The sequence below is a fragment of the Eleutherodactylus coqui genome, chromosome 5 (genome assembly GCF_035609145.1).
Source record: "Eleutherodactylus coqui strain aEleCoq1 chromosome 5, aEleCoq1.hap1, whole genome shotgun sequence".
In the NCBI taxonomy this organism is placed as follows: domain Eukaryota; kingdom Metazoa; phylum Chordata; class Amphibia; order Anura; family Eleutherodactylidae; genus Eleutherodactylus; species Eleutherodactylus coqui.
Genome location: NC_089841.1, coordinates 53,247,253 through 53,274,973, shown reverse-complemented (window position 1 = coordinate 53,274,973; position 27,721 = coordinate 53,247,253). Strand labels below are relative to the sequence as shown.

Sequence of the window (27,721 nt, the reverse complement as noted above, 5' to 3'; positions counted from 1 at the left end):
CCATATGGTTCAAGCAACACTAGATTTATAATGAAACGAGATGTATCATTCCCCCAGGAGATGGCAAATACTCTTCAGTGACATTTATGAGCGTAGTTTATTTCCCTGGAAAGTGCCCTAAACATAGTGCAATGTGATTCTCAAAATAGAAGAGTCAACTTACCATAGATTTCCAGGGCAATAACATTGATGACCCATCCTCTGTTATATATTTGTACATAGGAGTAGTATTATAGTAGTTATAGTCTTGTACATAGGGGGCAGTATTATAGTAGTTATATTCTTGTACATATGGGGCAGTATTATAGTAGTTATAGTCTTGTACATAGGGGGCAGTATTATAGTAGTTATATTCTTGTACATAGGGGGCAGTAGTATAGTAGTTATATTCTTGTACATAGGAGCAGTATTATAGTAGGTATATTCTTGTACATAGGGGGCAGTATTATAGTAGTTATAGTCTTGTACATAAGGGGCAGTATTATAGTAGTTATATTCTTGTACATAGGGGGCAGTATTATAGTAGTTATATTCTTGTACTTAGGAGGCAGTATTATAGTAGTTATAGTCTTGTACATAGGGGGCAGTATTATAGTAGTTATAGTCTTGTACATAGGGGGCAGTATTATAGTGTTATATTTTTGTACATAGGGGGCAGTATTATAGTAGTTATATTCTTGTACATAGGGGGCAGTATTATAGTAGCTATATTCTTGTACATAGGGGGCAGCATTACAGCAGTTATATTCTTGTACATAGGGGGCAGTAGTATAGTAGTTATATTCTTGTACATAGGAGGCAGTATTATAGTAGTTATATTCTTGTATATAGGAGGCAGTATTATAGTAGTTATATTCCTGTACATAGGGGGCAGTATTATAGTAGTTATATTCCTGTACATAGGGGGCAGTATTATAGTAGTTATATTCTTGTACATAGGAGACAGTATTATAGCAGTTCTATTCTTGTACATAGGGGGCAGTATTATAGTTGCTATATTTTTGTACATAGTGTGCAGTATTATAGTAGTTATATTCTTGTACATAGGAGCAATATTATAGTAGTTATATTCTTGTACATAGGGGGCATTATTATAGCAGCTATATTCTTGTACATAGGAGCAGTATTATACTAGTTATATTCTTGTACATAGGGGGCAGTATTATAGTAGTTATAGTCTTGTACATAGGGGGCAGTATTATAGTAGTTATATTCTTGTACATAGGGGGCAGTATTATAGTAGCTATATTCTTGTACATAGGGGGCAGCATTACAGCAGTTATATTCTTGTACATAGGGGGCAGTATTATAGTAGTTATATTCTTGTACATTGGGGAGCAGTATTATAGTAGTTATATTCTTGTACATAGGGAGCAGTATTATAGTAGTTATATTCTTGTATATAGGAGGCAGTATTATAGTAGTTATATTCCTGTACATAGGGGGCAGTATTATAGTAGTTATATTCTTGTACATAGGAGACAGTATTATAGCAGTTCTATTCTTGTACATAGGGGGCAGTATTATAGTTGCTATATTTTTGTACATAGTGTGCAGTATTATAGTAGTTATATTCTTGTACATAGGAGCAATATTATAGTAGTTATATTCTTGTACATAGGGGGCATTATTATAGCAGCTATATTCTTGTACATAGGAGCAGTATTATACTAGTTATATTCTTGTACATAGGGGGCAGTATTATAGTAGTTATAGTTTTGTACATAGGGAGCAGTATTATAGTAGTTATATTCTTGTACATAGGAGTCAGTATTATAGTAGTTATATTCTTGTACATAGGGAGCAGTAGTATAGTAGTTATAGTCTTGTACATAGGTGACCGTATTATAGTAGTTATATTCATGTACATAGGGGGCAGTATTAGAGTTGCTATATTTTTGTACATAGTGTGCAGTATTATAGTAGTTATATTCTTGTACATAGGAGCAATATTATAGTAGGTATATTCTTGTATACAGGAGGCATTATTATAGCCGCTATATTCTTGTACATAGGAGCAGTATTATAGTAGTTATATTCTTGTACATAGGGGGCAGTATTATAGTTGTTATATTCTTTTACATAGTGGGCAGTATTATAGTAGTTATATTCTTGTACATAGGGGGCAGTATTATAGTTGTTATATTCTTGTACATACGAGCAGTATTATAGTAGTTATATTGTTGTACATAGGAGCAGTATTATAGTAGTTATATTGTTGTACATAGGAGGCAGTATTTTAGTTGTTGTTTTTTTGTACATAGGGTCCTGTATTATAGTAGCTATACTCCTTTACATAGGCGGCAGCATTTTGGTAGTATATAGAGGAGATAAATTGATCATGTACAGTTCACTGTCAGTTCTGGTTAGCCAATATGGACCTCTAGGAGATTACTCAAAACAAAATGACATTTCCAATGTTCTCAGTATAACTTTAAGTGGTAGAAAATGACCAAACACTTCAGCCATAATTGAATTCACCTAGAACTTTACTTTGTAAGCAGAAAATTTATTGGCTTCTTGTCTGCATCATAAACTTTTTTTTTTTTAGCAAAATGTTGATTAACCGGCCAAGCTTGCAGGTCTATAACTTATATTAAGCATCTTCATTAATTGTTTATTGACTAAATATCTGGCAAGAGCTCGACACTCCCACGTTCTAGAAATGTTTCTACGTGGACAAAAATAATAGGACCTCAGAGATGATTGAAGTTCTTCAATAATCAACATTGATTTTCCCCTCTAAGTGTTAAACATAGAGTATTTATACCTGTTTATTGTAATTTGCTTATTTTATCTTTTTGAAGATTTTCTGTGTGTAATACCTATGGAAGTAATTCTACTAAGGAAGTGGTGGACTGGTGATATCTTTGGATTGGCTGTAAGTAACCAGTGGTGGATGATATCCAACATTTTAATTGGAGATCTTGAAGGTCCAATCATCAGATTTAAGAGAAGACCACTCTCTTGTACATGGGAAGCAGTATGTACAACCAGAATTAGAAGTCTAAAATGTTCTCTACCTAGACTAGGTCGCATATAGCTTTAGGCTATATAGACCCCACCAGTCTGTTCAGATGATTATGGACTGCATAGACTAAAAGTGAAAAACCTCCAATACGTTCCACTTTTTGTTTGTACATTGAAGTTTACTGGTTGAGCTGTGATTAGGCCATGATACTTCATCAGAACCTGGGCTTGCTTCAGGATCCTGTTTTTGCTCTGGTCGGCCAGTTTAACCTTGGGTATTCCACCATATTTGATTTCTGGTAGAAGAGCCAACTGATAATGGGAGCTTAAGATGAATCTGTCATGACCTTTGAACCCTATAAACTAGGTTGTGAAGCTCAAATGTCAGGGAATGGGGAGTCCGGCGAGCGGTGTTTAATAGTCACCTGGCGCCCCTATCCAGAGCTGTGTCCCAACAAAGCTGACGCATGCACACAGCGTGACTGTTTTCAGCCCGATCTGCACACACACTCTCCCATTCATCTCTATGGCAATAACTGCTCATGATATACGGGCAGGAGACTCCTGCCAATTAGCAACTGATGACTTATCTTGAGGATAGATCATCAATCTTCACAGCTTAATAGCCCTTTTAAGACCCCACTTGCCTCTTAAATGCTGCATTAGCTTCTACATGCAACTCCTAAACATAAATTGATTGTGAGATTGTAAATCACTTTTTCCTTCCTATGTTCGTATGCTATAAGCCTCTGTTTAATAGAAGCAGAATTCCATTACGAGCAATAGAGAGAGATATTTGTGTGAAATTTTGCTGTCCTTGGACAATAGGTTCTTGCGAAGACTGTAAGTAATGAAGGTTTATTGATCCACAATCGCCTGCTTACAACATAATACATTTTTTCTGTGTCTATCATTCCCAAGAATAGAACTACTATAATGCTGCTCTTATATAGAAGAATATAACTACTAAAATACTGCTGCCATGTACAAGAATGGAACTACTATAATACTCAATGCAATATACAAGAAATATAACTGCTATAATACTGCCCCCTATATACAAGAATATTACTACTATAATACCGCCTCTTATGTGCTAGAATCTAACTACTATAATACTGCCCACTATGTACAAGAATATAACTTAGAATATTACCTGCTATTTACTAGAATATCTCCACTATAATACTGCTCCTATGTACAAGAATATAATTACTATAATACTGCCCCCTATGTACAAGAATATAACTACTATAATACTGCTCCTATGTACAAGAATATAACTGCTATATTTACTGCCTCCTATGTACAAGAATATAAGTACTATAATACTGCCCCCTATGTACAAGAATATAACTACTATAATACTACCTCCTATGTACAAGAATATATCTACTAGAATACTGCCTCCTATGTACAAGAATATACCTACTATAATACTGTCCCCTATGTTCAAGAATATAACTACTATAATACTGTCCCCTATGTTCAAGAATATAACTACTATAATACTGCCTCCTATGTACAAGAATATAACTACTATAATACTGCCTCTTATGTACAGGAATATAACTACTATAATACTGCCTCTTATGTATAAGAATATAATTACTATGATACTGCTCCCTATGTACAAGAATATGACTACTATAATACTGCCCCCTATGTACATGAATATAACTACTATAATACTGCCCCCTATGTACATGAATATAACTACTATAATACTGCCCCCATGTACAAGAATATAACTACTATAATACTGCCCCCTATGTACATGAATATAACTACTATAATACTGCCCCTATGTACAAGAATATATCTACTATAATACTGCCCTCTGTATACAAGAATATACCTACTATAATACTGCCCTGTATATACAAGAATATACCTACTATAATACTGCCTCCTATGTACAAGAATATAACTACTATAATACTGCCCCCTATATACAAGAATATACCTACTATAATACTGCCCTCTATATACAAGAATATACCTACTATAATACTGCCCTGTATATACAAGAATATACCTACTATAATACTGCCTCCTATGTACAAGAATATAACTACTATAATACTGCCCCCTATATACAAGAATATACCTACTATAATACTGTTCCCTATGTACAAGAATATAACTACTATAATACTGTTCCCTATGTACAAGAATATAACTACTATAATACTGCCCCCTATGTACATGAATATAACTACTATAATACTGCCCCCATGTACAAGAATATACCTACTGTAATACTGTTTCCTATGTACAAGAATATAACTACTATAATACTGCCCCCTATGTACAAGAATATAACTACTATAATACTGCCTCCTATGTACAAGAATATATCTACTATAATACTGGCTCTTATGTACAGGAATATAACTACTATAATACTGGCTCTTATGTACAGGAATATAACTACTATAATACTGCCTCTTTTGTATAAGAATATAACTACTATAATACTGCCCCCTATGTACAATAATATAACTACTATAATACTGCCCCCTATGTACAAGAATATAACTACTATAATACTGCCCCCTATGTACACGAATATAACTACTATAATACTGCCCCCTATGTACACGAATATAACTACTATAATACTGCCCCCTATGTACAAGAATATATCTACTATAATACTGCCTCCTATGTACAAGAATATAACTACTATAATACTGCCTCCTATGTACAAGAATATAACTACTATAATACTGCCTCCTATGTATAAGCATATAACTACTATAATACTGCCTCCTATGTATAAGAATATAACTACTATAATACTGCCTCCTATGTATAAGAATATAACTACTATAATACTGCCTCCTATGTACAAGAATATAACTACTATAATACTGCCTCCTATGTACAAGAATATAACTACTATAATACTGCCCCCTATGTACAAGAATATAACTACTATAATACTGCCCCCTATGTACAAGAATATAACTACTATAATACTGCCTCCTATGTATAAGAATATAGCTACTATAATACGGCCCCCTATGTACAAGAATATAACTACTATAATACTGCCTCCTATGTACAAGAATATAACTACTATAATACTGCCCCTATGTACAAGAATATAACTACTATAATACTGCCTCCTATGTACAAGAATATAACTACTATAATACTGCCCCCTATATACAAGAATATACCTACTGTAATACTGTTTCCTATGTACAAGAATATAACTACTATAATACTGCCCCCTATGTACAAGAATATAACTACTATAATACTGCCTCCTATGTACAAGAATATATCTACTATAATACTGGCTCTTATGTACAGGAATATAACTACTATAATACTGCCTCTTTTGTATAAGAATATAACTACTATAATACTGCCCCCTATGTACAAGAATATATCTACTATAATACTGCCCCCTATGTACAATAATATAACTACTATAATACTGCCCCCTATGTACAAGAATATAACTACTATAATACTGCCCCCTATGTACACGAATATAACTACTATAATACTGCCCCCTATGTACACGAATATAACTACTATAATACTGCCCCCTATGTACAAGAATATATCTACTATAATACTGCCTCCTATGTACAAGAATATAACTACTATAATACTGCCTCCTATGTACAAGAATATAACTACTATAATACTGCCTCCTATGTATAAGAAATAACTACTATAATACTGCCTCCTATGTATAAGAATATAACTACTATAATACTGCCTCCTATGTACAAGAATATAACTACTATAATACTGCCTCCTATGTACAAGAATATAACTACTATAATACTGCCCCCTATGTACAAGAATATAACTACTATAATACTGCCCCCTATGTACAAGAATATAACTACTATAATACTCTCCCCTATGTACAAGAATATAACTACTATAATACTGCCTCCTATGTATAAGAATATAGCTACTATAATACTGCCCCCTATGTACAAGAATATAACTACTATAATACTGCTCCTATGTACAAGAATATAACTGCTATATTTACTGCCTCCTATGTACAAGAATATAAGTACTATAATACTGCCCCCTATGTACAAGAATATAACTACTATAATACTACCTCCTATGTACAAGAATATATCTACTAGAATACTGCCTCCTATGTACAAGAATATACCTACTATAATACTGTCCCCTATGTTCAAGAATATAACTACTATAATACTGTCCCCTATGTTCAAGAATATAACTACTATAATACTGCCTCCTATGTACAAGAATATAACTACTATAATACTGCCTCTTATGTACAGGAATATAACTACTATAATACTGCCTCTTATGTATAAGAATATAATTACTATGATACTGCTCCCTATGTACAAGAATATGACTACTATAATACTGCCCCCTATGTACATGAATATAACTACTATAATACTGCCCCCTATGTACATGAATATAACTACTATAATACTGCCCCCATGTACAAGAATATAACTACTATAATACTGCCCCCTATGTACATGAATATAACTACTATAATACTGCCCCCTATGTACAAGAATATATCTACTATAATACTGCCCTCTGTATACAAGAATATACCTACTATAATACTGCCCTCTATATACAAGAATATACCTACTATAATACTGCCCTGTATATACAAGAATATACCTACTATAATACTGCCTCCTATGTACAAGAATATAACTACTATAATACTGCCCCCTATATACAAGAATATACCTACTATAATACTGCCCTCTATATACAAGAATATACCTACTATAATACTGCCCTGTATATACAAGAATATACCTACTATAATACTGCCTCCTATGTACAAGAATATAACTACTATAATACTGCCCCCTATATACAAGAATATACCTACTATAATACTGTTCCCTATGTACAAGAATATAACTACTATAATACTGCCCCCTATGTACAAGAATATAACTACTATAATACTGCCCCCTATGTACATGAATATAACTACTATAATACTGCCCCCATGTACAAGAATATACCTACTGTAATACTGTTTCCTATGTACAAGAATATAACTACTATAATACTGCCCCCTATGTACAAGAATATAACTACTATAATACTGCCTCCTATGTACAAGAATATATCTACTATAATACTGGCTCTTATGTACAGGAATATAACTACTATAATACTGGCTCTTATGTACAGGAATATAACTACTATAATACTGCCTCTTTTGTATAAGAATATAACTACTATAATACTGCCCCCTATGTACAATAATATAACTACTATAATACTGCCCCCTATGTACAAGAATATAACTACTATAATACTGCCCTCTATGTACACGAATATAACTACTATAATACTGCCCCCTATGTACACGAATATAACTACTATAATACTGCCCCCTATGTACAAGAATATATCTACTATAATACTGCCTCCTATGTACAAGAATATAACTACTATAATACTGCCTCCTATGTACAAGAATATAACTACTATAATACTGCCTCCTATGTATAAGCATATAACTACTATAATACTGCCTCCTATGTATAAGAATATAACTACTATAATACTGCCTCCTATGTATAAGAATATAACTACTATAATACTGCCTCCTATGTACAAGAATATAACTACTATAATACTGCCTCCTATGTACAAGAATATAACTACTATAATACTGCCCCCTATGTACAAGAATATAACTACTATAATACTGCCCCCTATGTACAAGAATATAACTACTATAATACTGCCTCCTATGTATAAGAATATAGCTACTATAATACGGCCCCCTATGTACAAGAATATAACTACTATAATACTGCCTCCTATGTACAAGAATATAACTACTATAATACTGCCCCCTATGTACAAGAATATAACTACTATAATACTGCCCCCTATGTACAAGAATATAACTACTATAATACTCTCCCCTATGTACAAGAATATAACTACTATAATACTGCCTCCTATGTATAAGAATATAGCTACTATAATGCGGCCCCCAATGTATAAGAATATAACTACTATGATACTGACTGCCCTAGATAATAGACTATTAGATTGGGTAGATGTGAGGGTTCAGCAGTTTGTTGTCACCTGGCCTAAATTCTCCCAGAATGTCTTCTGTTCTGTAGTCTGGGTCAGGCTGAGTGCAGGTTGGGAAGACTTTTCTCTGGGTATGAGTGCTTTCATGTCTGTATATTACACCAAATATAGCCTACTATTTCTGGACGCCTTTTGTTATATAACGTCAGAGTGTCGTGCTGTCCACCCGGAGCTCCTGTATATGTGTGCTCATTATAATCACGCTGCAGTCTACAGTCGGAACCCTTGAATGGAAGGTTTTAGAATGGGGCGTGTGGTCGGCTCAGCAAGACATGGTCTATTTCTATGGAAAGAAATACTATCATTGTAGGAAATGTGAAAAGACTATAAAGATGGGGAAGTCCTTTTGTCATCTCTTGTGAGTTGGTTTTGTGATTTCTCTTTACTCTTGGAGCATTACGTAGGATATAGTGTTGCATTTATCTATGTTTTAACTGGGCTTGGGGATCAAAATTAAAAAAAAAAACCTGTCTATACTTGCTTTACTCTGCAGCGCTAGGGTTCCCCTACAGTTGCTTCACTAGAGAGCATGTGGCCCTCAAAGGGCCTCTGCTATCCAGACATATCTGCAGCACACATCGCCTGGTGCCTGCAAGCAGCCCTATGCTATTTGTGTAGCGCGGCCGCTTCTATTCACTTTGAAATGTGAATGTGCTATGCAAATAGTGTAGCCACACTGAGCTGTGACTCATTAGTGAAGTAATTCATTAGTGAACTACTTGCTAACGTGAGATGCGTTAGCAGTGTTATGTTTGTACTAGCTGATATACCCGGCTTCGCCCAAGTTAATTTGATACGGGTGTTTACGTGTTGTTCGCACGGAAAATTTTATGAAGTCAAGGTTACTTTAGAGGAACTGAGAAATAAAACATGTATACATATAGCATTAGATTCTCCTCAGGCTGCATGTACTAATGTCCATCTGCAGAATGCGCCACCACTCCCACTCTCTTCACTTAAATTTTTATGCTTGTACTACACCGGAAAGAATTGTGTATGTATGTATGTATTTTGTGTGTGTGTGTGTACATACACACAGACTAAGTGGGCTGGATTCCATGACTCCTTTGAAATCCAACCTAGTGCCAGGTTAGACCCCTTACCTTCCTGCTTTTTGGACAGTGCCTACTTATTTGAAGGGTATCTTGATGATAATTTTATCACAAAGTATCCCCCTGCTGTGATCCTGAACAATCAGCTGTAATCTGCCAGAGAACCTGGCAGTAAGTAAGTAGTTTTCCTGCAACACTCCCACAGGTGAAAAGAAGTATTACACATAGAGATGAGCGAACGTACTCGTCCGAGCTTGATACTCGTTCGAGTATTAGCGTGTTCGAGATGCTCGTTATTCGAAACGAGCACCACGCGATGTTCGAGTTACTTTCACTTTCATCTCTGAGACGTTAACGCGCTTTTCTGGCCAATAGAAAGACAGGGAAGGCATTACAACTTCCTCCTGCGACGTTCAAGCCCTATACCACCCCCCTGCAGTGAGTGGCTGGCGAGATCAGGTGTCACCCGAGTATATAAATCGGCCCCCTCCCGCGGCTCGCCACAGATGCATTCTGACATAGTTTAGGGAAAGTGCTGCTGGTGCCGGAGCTGCTATAGGGAGAGCGTTAGGAGTTATTTTAGGCTTCAAGAACCCCAACGGTCCTTCTTAGGGCCACATCTGACCGTGTGCAGTACTGTGGAGGCTGCTTTTTGCAGTGTTGCACATTTTTTTTTTTTGTATATCGGCCGTGCAGAGCATTGCGTCCTGCAGTAATTTTACATTGTCCAGGGCCAGTAGTGGTGAGGCAGGGACAGAAGACATATTTAGTGTATATAGGCAGTGGGCCTTTCCAAAAACATTTGGGAAAAAAAATCTATTTGGGCTGCCTGTGACTGTCCTCAGTGTACTGGGTCTCTGCTGGGGGTAGTTGTCCTAATTCATACGCAGCCAGCTAAGTGTTACAGCAGGCTTGCGCAAAATTCTTTCCTGCCTCTGCTGTGCGTTCCGTAAGCGAAGTCAGCCTCCAACCACAGGCCACTAAGCGGCACATTTAATTACAGCGTTCTGTTTCTGCACTACTGGTAATACAGCATGCTGAGGAGTAGGGGTAGGCCTAGAGGACGTGGACGCAGGCGAGGACGCGGAGGCCCAAGTCAGGGTGTGGGCACAGGCCGAGCCAGTGCGGTGGCCAGGGGTAGAGGCAGGGCCAGACCGAATAATCCACCAACTGTTTCCCAAAGCGCCCCCTCGCGCCATGCCACCCTGCAGAGGCCAAGGTGCTCTAAGGTGTGGCAGTTTTTCACAGAGACGCCTGACGACCGACGAACAGTGGTGTGCAACCTTTGTCGCGCCAAGATCAGCTGGGGAGCCACCACCACCAGCATGCGCAGGCATATGATGACCAAGCACCCCACAAGGTGGGACGAAGGCCGTTCACCGCCTCCGGTTTGCACCACTGCCTCTCCCCCTGTGCCCCAACCTGCCACTGAGATCCAACCCCCCTCTGAGGACACAGGCATGAGTGCCTACCGGCCTGCACCCACACCCTCACCTCCGCTGTCTTCGGCCCCATCCAGCAATGTCTCTCAGCGCAGCGTCCAGACGTTGCTAGCGCAACTGTTTGAGCGCAAACGCGAGTACGCCGCCACGCACCCGCACGCTCAAGCGTTAAACATGCACATAGCCAAATTGATCAGCCTGGAGATGCTGCCGTATAGGCTTGTGGAAACGGAGGCTTTCAAAAGCATGATGGCGGCGGCCCCGCGCTACTCGGTTCCCAGTCGCCACTACTTTTCCCGATGTGCCGTCCCAGCCCTGCACGACCACGGCAACATTGTATGCGCCCTCACCAACGCGGTTACTGCCAAGGTCCACTTAACAACGGACACGTGGACAAGCACAGGCGGGCAGGGCCACTATATCTCCCTGACGGCACATTGGGTGAATTTAGTGGAGGGTGGGACAGAGTCAGAGCCTGGGACCGCTCACGTCCTACCCACCCCCAGAATTGCGGGCCCCAGCTCGGTGCTGGTATCTGCGGCGGTGTATGCTTCCTCCACTAAACCACCCTCCTCCTCCTCCTCCAACGCAACCTCTGTCTCGCAATCAAGATGTGTCAGCAGCAGCACGTCGCTAACAGTCGGTGTCGCGCGGCGTGGCAGCACAGCGGTGGGCAAGCGTCAGCAGGCCGTGCTGAAACTACTCAGCTTAGGAGAGAAGAGGCACACGGCCCACGAACTGCTGCAGGGTCTGACAGAGCAGACTGACCGCTGGCTTGCGCCGCTGAGCCTCCAACCGGGCATGGTCGTGTGTGACAACGGCCGTAACCTGGTGGCGGCTCTGCAGCTCGGCAGCCTCACGCACGTGCCATGCCTGGCCCATGTCTTTAATTTGGTGGTTTAGCGCTTTCTGAAAAGCTACCCACACTTGTCATACCTGCTCGGAAAGGTGTGTCGGGTCAGCGCACATTTCCGCAAGTCCAAGACGGACGCTGCCACCCTGCGGACCCTGCAACATCGGTTTAATCTGCCAGTGCACCAACTGCTGTGTGACGTGCCCACACGGTGGAACTCTACGCTCCACATGTTGGCCAGACTCTATGAGCAGCGTAGAGCTATAGTGGAAACCAACTCCAACATGGGCGGCGTAGTGGGAGTCAGCCTCCTCAATTCTTTACAGAAGAGTGGGCCTGGTTGGCAGCCATCTGCCAGGTCCTTGGAAACTTTGAGGAGTCTACCCAGATGGTGAGCGGGGATGCTGCAATCATTAGCGTCACCATTCCTCTGCTATGCCTCTTGAGAAGTTCCCTGCAAAGCATAAAGGCAGACGCTTTGCGCTTGGAAACGGAGGCGGGGGAAGACAGTATGTCGCTGGATAGTCAGAGCACCCTCATGTCTATATCTCAGCGCGTTGAGGAGGAGGGGGAGGAGCATGAGGAGGAGGGGGAAGAGACAGCTTGGCCCACTGCTGAGGGTACCCATGCTGCTTGCCTGTCATCCTTTCTTCTCTTCTCCACCAGCGGACAGCAGCGATACCTAAGCAATACGTAGGCTGCACCCGCGGATGGAAGCATCGTTCTCTATCACCATCAAAAACGGGGACCTTTTTGCTTCATCAATCTGTGTATTCTATTCATCCTCCTCCTGCTCCTCCTCCTGAAACCTCACGTAATCACACCGAACGGGCAATTTTTCTTAGGCCCACAAGGCTCAGTCATATAATTTTTGTAAACAATTTTTATACGTTTCAATGCTCATTAAAGCGTTGAAACTTTCACCTGAACCAATTTTTATTTTAACTGGGCTGCCTCCAGGCCTAGTTACAAATTAAGCCACATTAACCAAAGCGATTAATGGGTTTCACCTGCCCTCTTGGTTGGGCATGGGCAATTTTTCTGACGTACATTAGTACTGTTGGTACACCAATTTTTTGGGGCCCTCGCCTCCAGTGTAATCCAATTAATTTTTTGCCCACCTGCATTAAAGCTGACGTTACATCAGCTGTGATGGGCAATGCAATGGGATATATTTATGTACCGCCGGTGGCTTCCTGGCACCCACCCATGCTGTGGGTCCACAGGGAGTTGTAACTGCATGTGTCCACTTCTAATGAACCCCAGTGTGACTGGGGCATGCAGTGTGGGCCGAAGCCCACCTGCATTTAATCGGACGTTACCTCAGCTGTGATAGGCACTGCCATGGGATACATTTATGTACAGCCGGTGGGTTCCAGGGAGCCACCCATGCTGTGGGTGCACACGGAATTCCCATTGCGGAGTTGTACCTGCCTGTGATTATTTATAAAAAACCGCGGTCTGACTGGGGCATGCAGACACCTTGACAGAATGAATAGTGTGTGGCACATAGGTTCCCCATTGCTATGCCGGTGACACAGGATTATATTTCTCATTGCTTCTGTACAGCATTGTGGGCTATCGCCCCGCCCCTTTTAAAGAGGGTCGCTGCCTAGCCGTGCCAACCCTCTGCAGTGTGTGCCTGCGGTTCCTCCTCATGGTAGACGCACTTATAAATAGACATAAGGGTGGTGTGGCATGAGTGCAGCTGAAGGCTGCGCAGGGACATTTTGGTGTGCGCTGTGGACACTGCGTCGTGCGGGGGGGTGGTTGGGCAGCATGTAACCCAGGAAAAGTGGCAGTGGAGTGTCATGCAGGCAGTGATTGTGCTTTGTTGGAGGTAGTGTGGTGCTTAGCTAAGGTATGCCATGCTAATGAGGGCTTTTCAGAAGTAAAAGTTGTTGGGAGGGGGGGGCCCACTCTTGCTGCTATCGTGGCTTAATAGTGGGACCTGGGAACTTGAGATGCAGCCCAACATGTAGCCCCTCGCCTGCCCTATCCGTTGCTGTGTCGTTCCCATCACTTTCTTGAATTGCCCAGATTTTCACAAATGAAAACCTTAGCGAGCATCGGCGATATACAAAAATGCTCGGGTCGCCCATTGACGTCAATGGGGTTCATTACTCGAAACGAACCCTCGAGCATCGCGAAAATTTCGTCCCGAGTAACGAGCACCCGAGCATTTTGGTGCTCGCTCATCTCTAATTACACAGTGTCCATGCAAATCAGTAGGTTGTCTGTGTAATTGAGGACAGAACAGTCCTCCTCTGCAAATAGATGCTGTATGTACTTTTCTCCGCTATGGCTAAGAGATGACAATCCAGTATAGAGAACTCACCTCCATTAACTCAGATTTCACTAATGAAAATAAGATTTCTAAACTAAACAACCTCTTTATGTGTGTTAGGAATTTGAAATAATAAAAATATCTCCTTCTCGTGTCCAGTCTGAAGAGCTCGGAGTAACTGTTCTTTCTAAGGCTGGATGCACACTAGCCAGAAGTACAAGATTGGCCTGAGAGACTTGTGTGCAACTCACATGGACAGTCTATATGATGTCTGATATACATGAACACAGCACATTTACATGCATGTCCTAATTTTCGTCCGTGACACAGAAAGGGATTAGACATGGCATGAGTTTTTAAATGTGAACCATGGGCATTCTCATTAAAGGGGTTGTCCCGCGAAAGCAAGTGGGGTTCAGCACTTCTGTATGGCCATATTAATGCACTTTGTAATGTACATTGTGCATTAATTATGAGCCATACAGAAGTTATTCACTTACCTGTTCCGTTGCTAGCGTCCTCGTCTCCATGGTGCCGTCTAATTTCAGCGTCTAATCGCCCGATTAGACGCGCTTGCGCAGTCCGGTCTTCTTCTTTTCTGAATGGGGCCGCTCGTGCCGGAGAGCGGCTCCTCGTAGCTCCGCCCCGTCACGTGCCGATTCCAGCCAATCAGGAGGCTGGAATCGGCAATGGACCGCACAGAAGACCTGCGGTCCACCGAGGGTGAAGATCCTGGCGGCCATCTTCACAAGGTAAGTAAGAAGTCACCGGAGCGCGGGGATTCGGGTAAGCAGTATCCGTTTTTTTTTTTTTTAACCCCTGCATCAGGTTTGTCTCGCGCCGAACGGGGGTGCTATTGAAAAAAACAAAAACTCGTTTCGGCGCGGGACAACCCCTTTAACCTGGGAGAGCTTTTCACAGGGGTGGAGGGAGTAGTTTTTCAGGGCGTGGCTGACCTAGAAGGGTGTGGCTATCCCAGAGTAGGAAAGGAAATGAGGGGGTGGAAAACAAGAGGGAGAGAAAGGGGGGGGGGGAGAAGCCTAGAGAGTGAGTGGGGGGGAGAAGCCGAGAGAATGTGGGGTGGGGGGGAGAAGCAGAGATTGGGGGGTGGGGGGTGGGAGAAGCTGAGAGAGAGAGACAGAGGCTTGAAGAAGAGAGAGGGGCCAAGAGATGGGGAGAAAAAGAGAGGAGGGGCTTGATGAGAGAAAAAAATAGGAAATTGGAGAAAGAGAGGATACTAGAGATGAGCGAACCTACTCGTTTCGAGTAATTACTCGATCGAGCACCGCGATTTTCGAGTACTTCCGTACTCGGGTGAAAAGATTCGGGGGGGGGAGACGTGGCAGAGCGGGGGTAGCAGCGGGGAACAGGGGGGAGCCCTCTCTCTCTCCCTCTTCCCCCCACCCCCCCACTCCCTGCTGCAACCCCCACTCACCCACGGCGCCCCCCGAATCTTTTCGCCCGAGTACGGAAGTACTCGAAAATCGCGGCGCTCTGGCGAAAAGGGCGTGGCCGAGTATGCTCGCTCATTTCTAGAGGACACAAAAGAGGGAGAGTGAGAGAGAACAAAAGACAATGCGGTCAAGTCGTGTTGTAAATTGGGGTTGCCAATATGCTTAAATATTTTTAGTACACCAAAGCATTATTAGCCACCCATCATGTGTTATAGAAGATTTTCTATGTAAAGCTATAGCTGTCAGTATAACATGAACGTAAGGACATGCTGAGAGGTGTAGTTCATCAAAATCGAATGCAGTGGACATTGGGGTTCGTTCAGACATTGCAGAAATGCTGCGGATCTGTTACGGAATTTCCGCAGCGGATCCGCAGCACATCTGCAGATTAGACTGCACTGTAGCAATTTTTTTTCCCCTTCATGTGGACAGGATTTTCTTTAATCCCCTTCACTTTGGTAGTAAATCTGCAGCGTTTCCGGACTGCTTGCAAAGGAGGAACGCCAATTGGATGATCCAAGGCTCATTAACATATAGCACAACAGATACTTATTTGCGGATCTCTGTGCATAGGAGCCGCTTTGCCAAAATATAAATGTAACGTTGGGTTTGTTACGACAGCGGGTACATATCGATATATTTGGTCAACAGGGCAAATTTAGCTGATATAATTTCTTAAAAAGGGATTTTACATGGTTAGAAAAACCTGGCTGCTTTCTTCTAAACACAGCACCACATCTGCCCAGGGCTTGTGTCTGATATGACACCTCAACTCTATTCAAGTGAATGGGCCTTAGCTGCAATACCACACAATACCTCTAAACAGTTGTGGCGCTGTTTTTGGAAGAAAGCGGCCATGATTTTCCAATCCTGCACAACCTCTTATAAAGCTGCAGTGTGGGGTCTCTAAAACATGTCAGCACTTTTAGGGCTGTGCATAATTTATCAGGATTGTAGGACCTGCCACTACATCCTGCAGCTCACAGGTTAGTGCAGTATAATTTTGCTGACAGTTCTTCTTTAACTATGGAAATTGGAAATTGTTGAGTTCCCCTTTAAAAAAAAACGAAAAAAATCCTGTAAATTGATAATTTCGAGGGTGTATTTTGTGCAGTCAACAGTGTTTTTTTTAATATTCTGTAACACATTTCTCCTTCCTTGTGTCTCACTGACCATCTGCGTTATTCTGCACTTCTCCTGTATACCATATGCACTGCTAATATATTCACATACGTTTTTTTCAGGCTTTTCGTTTTACTGGAAGAATTTTGCAATTTTCTATCTTTTATACTTTTTTCTTTTTTTTTTTTTTACTCCATACTGTAGGTTTTCTAGTTTAATTTGTTCCAACTCTGCAAGTAGTGGCTAACAACAGATTAGGCCCTGGTGGTTATATTGTGAAGCCTCCATTTATGGGTTTTCGTGTTCCTTTTATAATTCATGATAATTTCGCTGTTGGTGTTAAAGGGGTTGTCTAGGAAGGTAGAATCGTTATCCAGACCTCCGGTGTCTGACCCTCCACTTTTGGCCTGGTTCTGAAACCATATTGTATGGTACGGACTCGGACTGTGCCCAGCATGTCATTGGAGCAGGCTGACTGTTAGGACCATAACACAGTGAGGACGTCACAGGTTCCCTTTAAGATAAACTGATTAGGGGATGTGACAGGAGGCCGAGTGATATATATTTCTTTATACTCCCCTGCTCCCACAATAAATCGCTGTCACCTGGTCAAATCCGTGCAGCGTACACAAATCTGACTCTTCCCGTACACACTTTCCCTTAAACGTCTGTCCATCTATGAATGACTGCCTGTTTACTGTGAATGGAGGCGGGTGGGTGGGCCAAGGCGATCTCTGGCCTGCTCCACCACCATTGACTGAGCAATCCTTACGCTTGTATGAAAGCACAGCAGTGATTATTACTGGCACTGCTGTTAGGCGCTAAAGCGCCCAACAGTCGTGCCGCTTAAAAAGAGCCTTAATGTCCTCCATAATCCAAACCTCTCACTCCTGTATACAGGATTTTTGTAGAGCTGCACCAGCTCCCTGGAATGCGCTATCTCGGAAATCAGATTATCATCAATATCCACAGCGTGTCCTAAATACACATCTCTCTAGGGGACCTATCACTTCTCCTAATCTAACTCTTCTCCATGTACTCCTCTTCTACATTCTTCTCAAAACCTGATATCTTCATCTAGCAGTATCCCCCACCCCATACTCCCTAATACACCTCATATTTGTACATAGATAGTGGCTGGTGAGCGGCTTATACAGCTTTATATATACTACCCTATTTATATAAAAGATGGCCGGACTATTGTACAGAACAAACACTGCTACCTCGTGTGTCACCCTTATTTCCTCAGTCTGTAAGCTTTTGTGAGCAGGACCCTCACTCCTATTTCCTCATAGGCTATAAGCTCTTGTGAGCAGGACCCTCACCCCTATTTCCTCATAGGCTATAAGCTCTTGTGAGCAGGACCCTCACCCCTATTTCCTTATAGGCTGTAAGCTCTTGTGAGCAGGACCCTCACTCCTGTTTCCTTATAGTTTGTAAGCTCTTGTGAGCAGGACCCTCACCCCTATTTTCTCATAGGCTGTAAGCTCTTGTGAGCAGGACCCTCACCTCTCTTATTTACTAGTGTAATGCCGTATGTAATGCTTTTGTCTGTACATGTTCCCTTTGATTTGTATAGTCCTATGGAATATGTTGGCACTATATAAAGATTTTTTTTAAATTACATTTACATTCCCATTTCAGGTTCAGCAAACTGGATAGAGAGGAGACGACAGACAAGCAGTTGTCTGAGGGATGAGGAAGAGTTGGCAGTAGACATACTAATACGTTGTAAAGGTAAGAGAGTCTTCATCAAAATGTACATGCAGATGGAAATAAAATCACCCATGTCTGGTATAATATGGGGTGCAGGGGTATCTTTAAGACCTCCAAAAGTCCTTCTGCCTTTATAGAAAGAGACCCGTACTATAATTGACTGCAGCTTGCTCAATTAACATGAACAGGATTAAGCTGCAATACCACATACAACCTGTTTACAGGTGTGGTGCTATTTTTTATTTTTAAGTCATGCTTTTCTAATTTTGCACCTTCCCTTTAACTTTTCCTTATATGAAGCTCTGCATACTTCACTGCTGTGTCTCCAGCTCTTCTCTGAAGCCGAGCGGTAGAGAAATGTAATTAATTGTTGCCACGTAGCCCGACGTCTCTGATTGTCCTTGCTCTGTAGTGTGTGGAGACCTCTAGGTACCTGCAGAGCTTTCATGTATCCTGCGAGTGTAGAACAATGAGCAGGAAAAGTGAATTATTTCACATGGGACCTTTTTATCTGTGAAGTCTGTCCAAGCCAAACAGCAAAATGTTAAGTCGCGGATGTTGGAACAGCTGCGCCTGATGAATTTGCATCTTCGAGCTTCTCGGGCTATATGTCTACATTAATCTTAACAGGATACCTCTGGGGAGAGTCTACATTTGAGCGCGGGGAGTAATCTGCAGCCGATAAGAGGAACGCTTCATATCTTGTTCCTGCTTTGAAAATGCAGATAAATATATTTCCCCCAGTCGTCTCCACGACAGCACCAATGAGATTGCCTCCTCCTGGTAGGACAGGAACATACTGAGAGGTTAAAAGCTCCCCCCCTTCCCCACTTTCCTCAGTGTCTTCCTGTCCTGCCAGGAGGCAGGATCTATGAGAGGAGCTGGTGGAGAAGCCAGCGAAAGCATACAGGCGGATCGGAAGGCAGTGGCTCACCCTGTCATCCCTTCGCAGCCAGACGACTCCCGGGACGCCACATCAGGGTGGTAACCCCCGGGCCAGGTTCCTCCCGCGGCGGCCCATAGGGGGTTCAAAGCGGGAGCCTCAGTCCCCCTCGTCCTCCGGCAGAAATTACAGCGCGGCGCTCCAGGAAGCCCTTTGACGGCAGGGGGCGGGGCGCCGCATCTCACGTCCAGCGCGATGACGTCATCGCGTCTGCACTAGGAGCGGAGGGGGCGGGGCTTAGCGCAGGAGCGCGAAAATTCAAATAGGAACCTGAGAGAAGCCAGAACACCAGCATCACAGGTCGCAGGGTGTCTGCAGCACTGGTATAAAGATGAGTGCTCCAGCCCCAGAGACAGCTGAAACCTCAGCCTCAGCGGCCGTAAGTAGCCAGTGCGGCAAAAATACAATGCAAATATCCAGTATGTTGTGTATGGAAAAATTGCATGTTTACCCGCAAAAATGCTTTGTTTGTCAGGGGGATAAAAAAGACATCCCCCCCAGAACAAAACTGCGAAAGTGCGTGGAATGCGGGACGAGACTGCCAGCCACGTATCAGAGGCCTCTATGCAAGGCATGCGTGGCTAGGCTAGTCAGAGAGGAATCGGGGGGATTCCTGGATGACGTTAGAAAGCTGGTGAAGGAAGAGGTTCAATCAGCTCTAACGTCACTGCCGGCACCGCCAGCAAAACGCCAAAGAAAGGCATATGTTCCCGAGGAGTCTTCTGATTCCGAGAACTTCATCGGATCAGAGCAAGAGGAGCAGGCGGCCGAAGAGTCCTCAGAGGAGGAGGACTACAGGAAATATTTGTTCCATCAAGATGAATTGACGGAACTAATTAAATCAGTTAGGGCTACGTTAAAAATAGAACAGCCCAGAGAGCCGCGGACCCGACAGGATGAGATATTCAGTGGACTTGGGGAGAGGCGCAAACATACCTTCCCGGTCCACAAAAACATCTCTAAAATAATTCAGAGAGAGTGGAGTAAACCAGACGCAGGTTCCTACTCCGCTCGAGGCGTAAAAAGGAGATACCCCCTGGAGGAGGAAGCTTGCGCAAGCTGGGACGAAATACCTAAGGTAGACGTCCCGGTGGCCAAGGTAGCCAAGAGGACGGAGGCAAGGGCAAGACAGGCCGCTGGAGTTACCCCAAGGGGGGCAGAGGAAGGAATATCCTCTTCAACCCCCATCAGGGGGAGCCGAAGCAAAGACCCTGACGCCATCCCCGTAGGGGCAAGGCTGGGGAGCTTTGTGGATCAATGGGCCGCAATCTGCGGGGGCCCATGGATCCCAAAGATCCTACAGCACGGATACCAGATAGAGCTGGTATCCATCCCCAGAAGGAAATTCATTACCACGCGAGCCCCAAAAAAACAGCTACATTTACTAGGGCAAAGCGTGCGCGACTTGCAGCGGTTAAACGCAATATCTCCCGTACCGCGAAACGAGGAAACCCAGGGCTATTACTCCAGGCTCTTTTTAGTAAAAAAACCCGGCGGGAAACACCGGACGATAATAAACCTGAAAGACCTGAACACCTGCGTCCGATACAGGAGATTCAAAATGGAAACCATCTCCTCGACAATAAAGTTGATCCCCAGAGGAGCCTACATGGCGTCCATCGATCTGAAGGACGCGTATTTTCACATCCCGATCCACAAAGATTCACAGAAATACCTGCGGTTCGCAGTGGACAGGGGCGGAAGAACAGAGCACCACCAGTTCAGATGCCTGCCCTTCGGGATATCCTCAGCTCCCAGAATCTTTACCAAGATTATGGCGGAGGTAGCCGCCCACCTGAGAGAAAAATCGATCCTAGTAGTACCGTACCTGGACGATATTCTATTAATAGCAGAGTCCAAAAAACTCCTAACCAAACATCTGGAGACAGTGCTACAACTTCTCCAATCATTGGGATGGATTATAAACTGGGAAAAATCCAGCCTAGATCCCGGCAAGCAGAAGACGTTTCTGGGAATAACCCTCGACTCAGAATCGCAATGCTCCTACCTACCCGAGGAGAGAATACAGAAAATCCGCAGAATAGTCAAAACCTTCCTACGAAGACGATTCTGCACAATTCGGGAGGCAATGTCTCTTCTGGGGAGCTTGACATCATGCATCCCAGGAGTAGCATGGGCCCAGGCCCACACCAGAGCCCTACAGGCCGTAGTCCTATCCTCGTGGGACAAAAGGCAGTCCTCGCTAGGGGCAAGGATGTACATCCCAAACAGGGCAAAAACATCCCTGCGTTGGTGGACATCCCCAGAGAACCTGCGGAGAGGGGTTCACTGGCTACAAGACCCAGCCATCCACATCACAACAGACGCAAGCGCCTGTGGATGGGGAGCGCATGTGGGGAACCAATTCTTTCAGGGTCCCTGGCCTCAGAGGATAAAAGAACAATCCTCAAATTTCAGAGAACTACAGGCAGTTTGGCAGGTTCTACAGCAGTTGGGCAACTCGCTACAGAACCATCACATAAAAATACTGTCAGACAATGTCACCGCGGTCGCTCACATACGACACCAAGGGGGCACAAGATCTCCCCCACTGCAAAGCATCGCACAGAAAATCTTTCACTGGGCGGAGGGCCGGATCCTCTCGATCACGGCAACCCACTTAAAGGGGACACTAAATGGAAAAGCAGACTTCCTCAGCAGGAAGCAGATAGACCCAGGAGAGTGGTCCCTCTCCCCAGAGGCATTCAGAATCTTAACCAACCGGTGGGGGACCCCACAGTTGGACCTCTTCGCAACCAGGGAGAACACGAAAGTAGACAACTTTTTCTCCCTCCGGCCAGGAGATCGTCCGATAGCGGTAGACGCCCTGGGCCAGGACTGGGGACAAGGACTGGCCTACGCCTTTCCTCCCATACCACTAATCCCCAGGGTTTTACAACACTTCAGAACCCAGGGATGCACGCTAATCCTAGTGACCCCCTTCTGGCCAAAAAGAAGCTGGTTCGGTCTTCTGACAACACTGAGCGTCCAGGACCCAGTCACCTTGCCTACCTGGACGGATCTTCTATCGCAGGGGCCACTGAACCACCCCGGCCTAGACAAACTCCATTTAACGGCATGGCTCTTGAGGAATCCTCGCTAAGACAGAAAGGATTCTCAGAGAAAGTAGTAGAAACCCTAATGTCCAGTAGGAAAAAGACGACCCACCTGATCTACCAGAAGGTCTGGAGAAAGTTTTCCTCATGGAGACAGGGAAGGGATCGCGGGGATTCTATCCCCGACACTCCGCTAATCTTAGAATTCCTGCAGGAGGGCTTAGAGATGGGCCTCTCCCCGAGCACCCTAAAAGTCCAGGTTTCAGCCCTTAGCGCTATCTGCGACACAAAATTCGCAGACGATAGATGGGTCCACAGGTTCCTAACAGCAGCAGCTAGATTACGCCCTAGGCCCATAAACCTGTTCCCAGACTGGAACCTTAATTGGGTTCTAGGGGCCATGACAGCGGTACCATTCGAACCGATCAAAGCGCTACCTATAAGAACGCTGACAATCAAGACCATCTTCCTAGTAGCCATTACATCCGCAAGACGGGTTAGCGAACTACAGGCCTTGTCCATCCGCCACCCGTTTATGAAAATTACAGACACCAAACTAATATTTAAAACAGACCCGGCCTTTATGCCGAAAGTAGTGTCAGATTTTCATAGGTCCCAGGATATAATAATCCCCTCATTCTTCAGCCACCCAAAAAACGAGGAGGAAAGAACCCTAAGCTGCCTGGACGTTAGGAGAGCAGTCCTAACCTACATAGATACAACGAGCCACTGGAGGCGGGATGACAACCTGTTCGTCCAGTTCAGTGGCCCAAATAAGGGTAGCAAAGCAGCGAAAAGTTCCATAGCCAGGTGGATCCGCCTGGCCATCATAGAATCCTACAAAGCCCTCGGGAAGGAGATCCCGTTAGCGCTTAAAGCCCATTCCACAAGGGCAGTAGCGTCCTCATGGGCCGAACACAGTTCAGCCTCGGTCGAGCAAATTTGCAAGGCCGCAGTCTGGAAAAAACCCCACACGTTTACTAAACACTATAGGGTAAAAGTGCAGCAGGACGAGGACATGGCCTTCGGCCGCAAAGTCCTCTCGGCAGCAATCCCACCCTAATAAACTTTAGTTGGTACGTCTCATTGGTGCTGTCGTGGAGACGACTGGGGGAAAAAGTGGATTATACCCACCTGATAATCAGGTTTCCAGTAGTCTCCACGACAGCACCCGTACCTTTCCCGCCCTAGAAAAATAAAATAATAAATTTAAAATTAAAAAACCCCGGTTAGGGGAAAAAATTTAAGTTTAGCTCCTGCCCCGGCAATTCGTTAGAATCCACTGAGGAAAGTGGGGAAGGGGGGGAGCTTTTAACCTCTCAGTATGTTCCTGTCCTACCAGGAGGAGGCAATCTCATTGGTGCTGTCGTGGAGACTACTGGAAACCTGATTATCAGGTGGGTATAATCCACTTTTTCATAGAATTTGTTTGATTTCATTGCACTTAATTTGCATGGCCGGCTCTAATTTGGTAGAACTAGATGTTTCTGGGCGCCAACGCAAAATCTGTGCCAGGGCCCCATCTACCATGCGCTATTTATAAAACTAGTGTCATCGTATGTGGCAGAGGGGCCTTTGGGCCCCCCAAGCACCAGGGTCCTATTGAGACTATTACCTCTGTACACGTTATGATTTTTAGCCTCCATTGGCTGAATGTTGGCCTGTGGTACATTTGACTTATGAATCAGGAACTTGATAGCCAATGTGATAGCTTGCAAATATGCAAATCTCCTTATTTATCTAAAATTGTGTTTTTTATGGTAAAAAAAAAACATCCGCTAAGGTGCTGGCCATTACAGATCTTCTTTCCTTCTATTGTTTCAGCTGTATCCCGCTCCCTGAATACAGCCAGGGTATGAAGAACACAGCGGTCCAGCTGTGCTCTGCATACCCTGCTCGGAGCGCTCGGTTGTATAACAGCTGAGCGCTCCGAGCAGAGAACAGCTAGATGCAGAAGACAAACAGCCCCGCTTGTCTTCTGCATTCCCCGCTCAGAGTGTAAAGTGATCGCTCAACGTTTGAGCGGTCTCCTTGCACTTAAAGGGGTTGTCCCGCGCCGAAACGGGTTTTTTTTTTTTTCAATAGCCCCCCCGTTCGGCGCGAGACAAACCTGATGCAGGGGTAAAAAAAAAACAAACCGGATAGTACTTACCCGAATCCCCGCGCTGTGGCGACTTCTTACTTGCCTTGCTAAGATGGCCGCCGGGATCTTCACCCACGGTGGACCGCAGGTCTTCTCCCATGGTGCACCGTGGGCTCTGTGCGTTCCATTGCCGATTCCAGCCTCCTGATTGGCTGGAATCGGCACACTTGACGGGGCGGAGCTACGAGGAGCCGCTCTCCAGCACGAGCGGCCCCATTCAGAAGGGAGAAGACCGGACTGCGCAAGCGCGTCTAATCGGGAGATTAGATGCTGAAATTAGACGGCACCATGGAGACGGGGACGCCAGCAACGGAGCAGGTAAGTGAATAACTTCTGTATGGCTCATATTTAATGCACGATGTATATTACAAAGTGCATTAATATGGCCATACAGAAGTGTATACCCCCACTTGCTTTCGCGGGACAACCCCTTTAAGGCACACAATGATTATCGCTCAAAAGACCTCTTTTGAGCGATAATCGTTGTGTCTAAATGGGCCTTTAGTCAATTATGTTACTTAGGGGAGAATAGGGAGAAAAGAGCAGAAAAGACTCTGCTGTAGTTTCTAGTAGGTCGTTTAATATATCCTGCTTTCCTATGTGTACAGTGTATGGAGACCGCATAGCAGCAATCTACACCCACCATCTCAGGGATAGAGAAGAGATCCTGCTCTCCTATGTGTATGGAGACCTCATAACAAGTAGTTTACACCCACCAACTCAGAGATAGAGTAGAAGAGATCTTGCTCCTCTATCTCTGAGTTGGTGGGTATAAACTAGTTATGATGTCTACATACACATAGAGAATAAGAGATCCTGCTCTCCTATGTGTACAGTGTATGGAGACATCATAGCAGCTCATCTACACCCACTACACCCACAGGAAAGACTGAGAAGTAGAGCCTACAGAGGGAAAAATGGTGATAAATGCAGGATAGAAGTCATATAGTAGTCAGAAATATTCATGTTAATTGAGCCGGTGGATAAAAAGCTTCTAGCCACCCCTGGCACTGCTTATTTGATAGGGACACTAATGGGCCATTTACATCTGACGATTATCAAATGAACGAATTTGAGTGATAATCGTGCAGTGTAGATGCAGAAAAATAGCTTACTATTCATTCACAAGTTGTTATTGCTGATTTTCAGTCAGCATAAAAACGGTCACTGTAAATGCATCCCGCTAAGCGCTTCACATAGAAGGTGAAGCTCAGAGTGAGAACCCAGCGTTCCAGCGCCAAAGTCTGTCTGTCTAAACGCTCTGCATGAGCGCTGACTACCTTAGCGGGGACATCAGCGCTCGTGCAGTCATTTAGTCGACTGTCCTCCCATGTAAAAGGGCCATTAGACTCCTATTGGTTCCATTTCCATATCTGTCGGCCCATATTAGATTGTTTTCTGATTCTGTGAAGTTTCACAGGGCCACCTGACAAAAAACAATTTATGTATATGACCAACTTGACCAAACTTCCTATCATACCCTTGACATTACTATATGCATATTCTCTGCTCAACCCCAAATGATGATGAGATCGGTCTACCTTGTCCATTATCACTTTACTTTTGCCGCATACATAATATCTGGGATAGGGAAAAAAATCAATTGTAAATTGTGTTCTTGTGTGAGATTTGGAGCATATTAGTGTCGCATTAATAAGGTGCGTCCAATAATGCATTTGTCTGCTAGAGCAATTAAAACGCCAGTTTGTAATGAAATGTGGGCAGGTTATAAAGCTGGGTCAGCGCAGATCACAGAACTGCAGAACAGCCATCTGATCAGTGACTGCTAATTAAAGGTGATGTCCATGAATATCTTTAAGGCAGATAATAATATGGCACTTGGATTACAATCTTAGAGCACCTTATCATCTGAATTACCTCCCTTTTACAAATACCCCATTAAGGACTCTCAGGACTACTCATCTAGTAGCCAGAACAGCTACAAAGAGAGTCTATCACTTTATAGAACCCATCATGTTTACACATTATATGGAAAGTTCATTAATTCAACTGTGCAATGTTTCTTTTCACCTGTGGGGGTGCTGCAAAAGAATTGCACACTTCCTGTCTGGTTCTTCCACAGATCACAGCAGTAGGAGAACTTGTGATTAGTTTATTTGCCTTTCGAACAAGAAGGCTGAACTGGATGAACATATGTTTTTTGTTGTTTTTTGCTTTTTTCAGCCTTAAAGGGGTTTTGACACTACCACAAAAAATTTTCTTACAGCTGAGCCCGGTGTAAGATAAAAAAAAATAGACTATACTCCCCTCTCTTCTGTCCCCAAGGACACAGCTGATCGGCTCCTGAGGAGGCCATGGCCCCAGCTCACAGTGTGTATGCCCACACTGGACATCGGGGCCACAGTAGACGATAACTTGTGTCCTGTAGGGGCAGAAGAGAGGGGAGTATAATGGAGTGTAGGTTGCATAGGTGCATCATTGCTCCATTCACTTCAATAACGGCACCGTGATTGCTTGTACTCGGCAATATCCGGCAATGTCATGCACGTGTGTGACCTCTGCTCCATTCACTTGGGGACTGGTGTTCTCTATGACCAGTGGGGTCCAA

General features: G+C 43.6%; 1 protein-coding gene across 1 annotated transcript in view; it reads left to right on the top strand.

Moving 5' to 3' along the window:
- The window catches only part of RAB27B (RAB27B, member RAS oncogene family), a 219,707-nt gene that overhangs the window by 110,732 nt on the left and 81,254 nt on the right, over positions 1 to 27,721 (top strand). Inside the window, exon 3 of the mRNA XM_066602519.1 lies at positions 18,939 to 19,031. The gene's annotated coding sequence lies outside the window, so the exon portion shown is untranslated. The remainder of the gene's footprint in view (positions 1 to 18,938; positions 19,032 to 27,721) is intronic.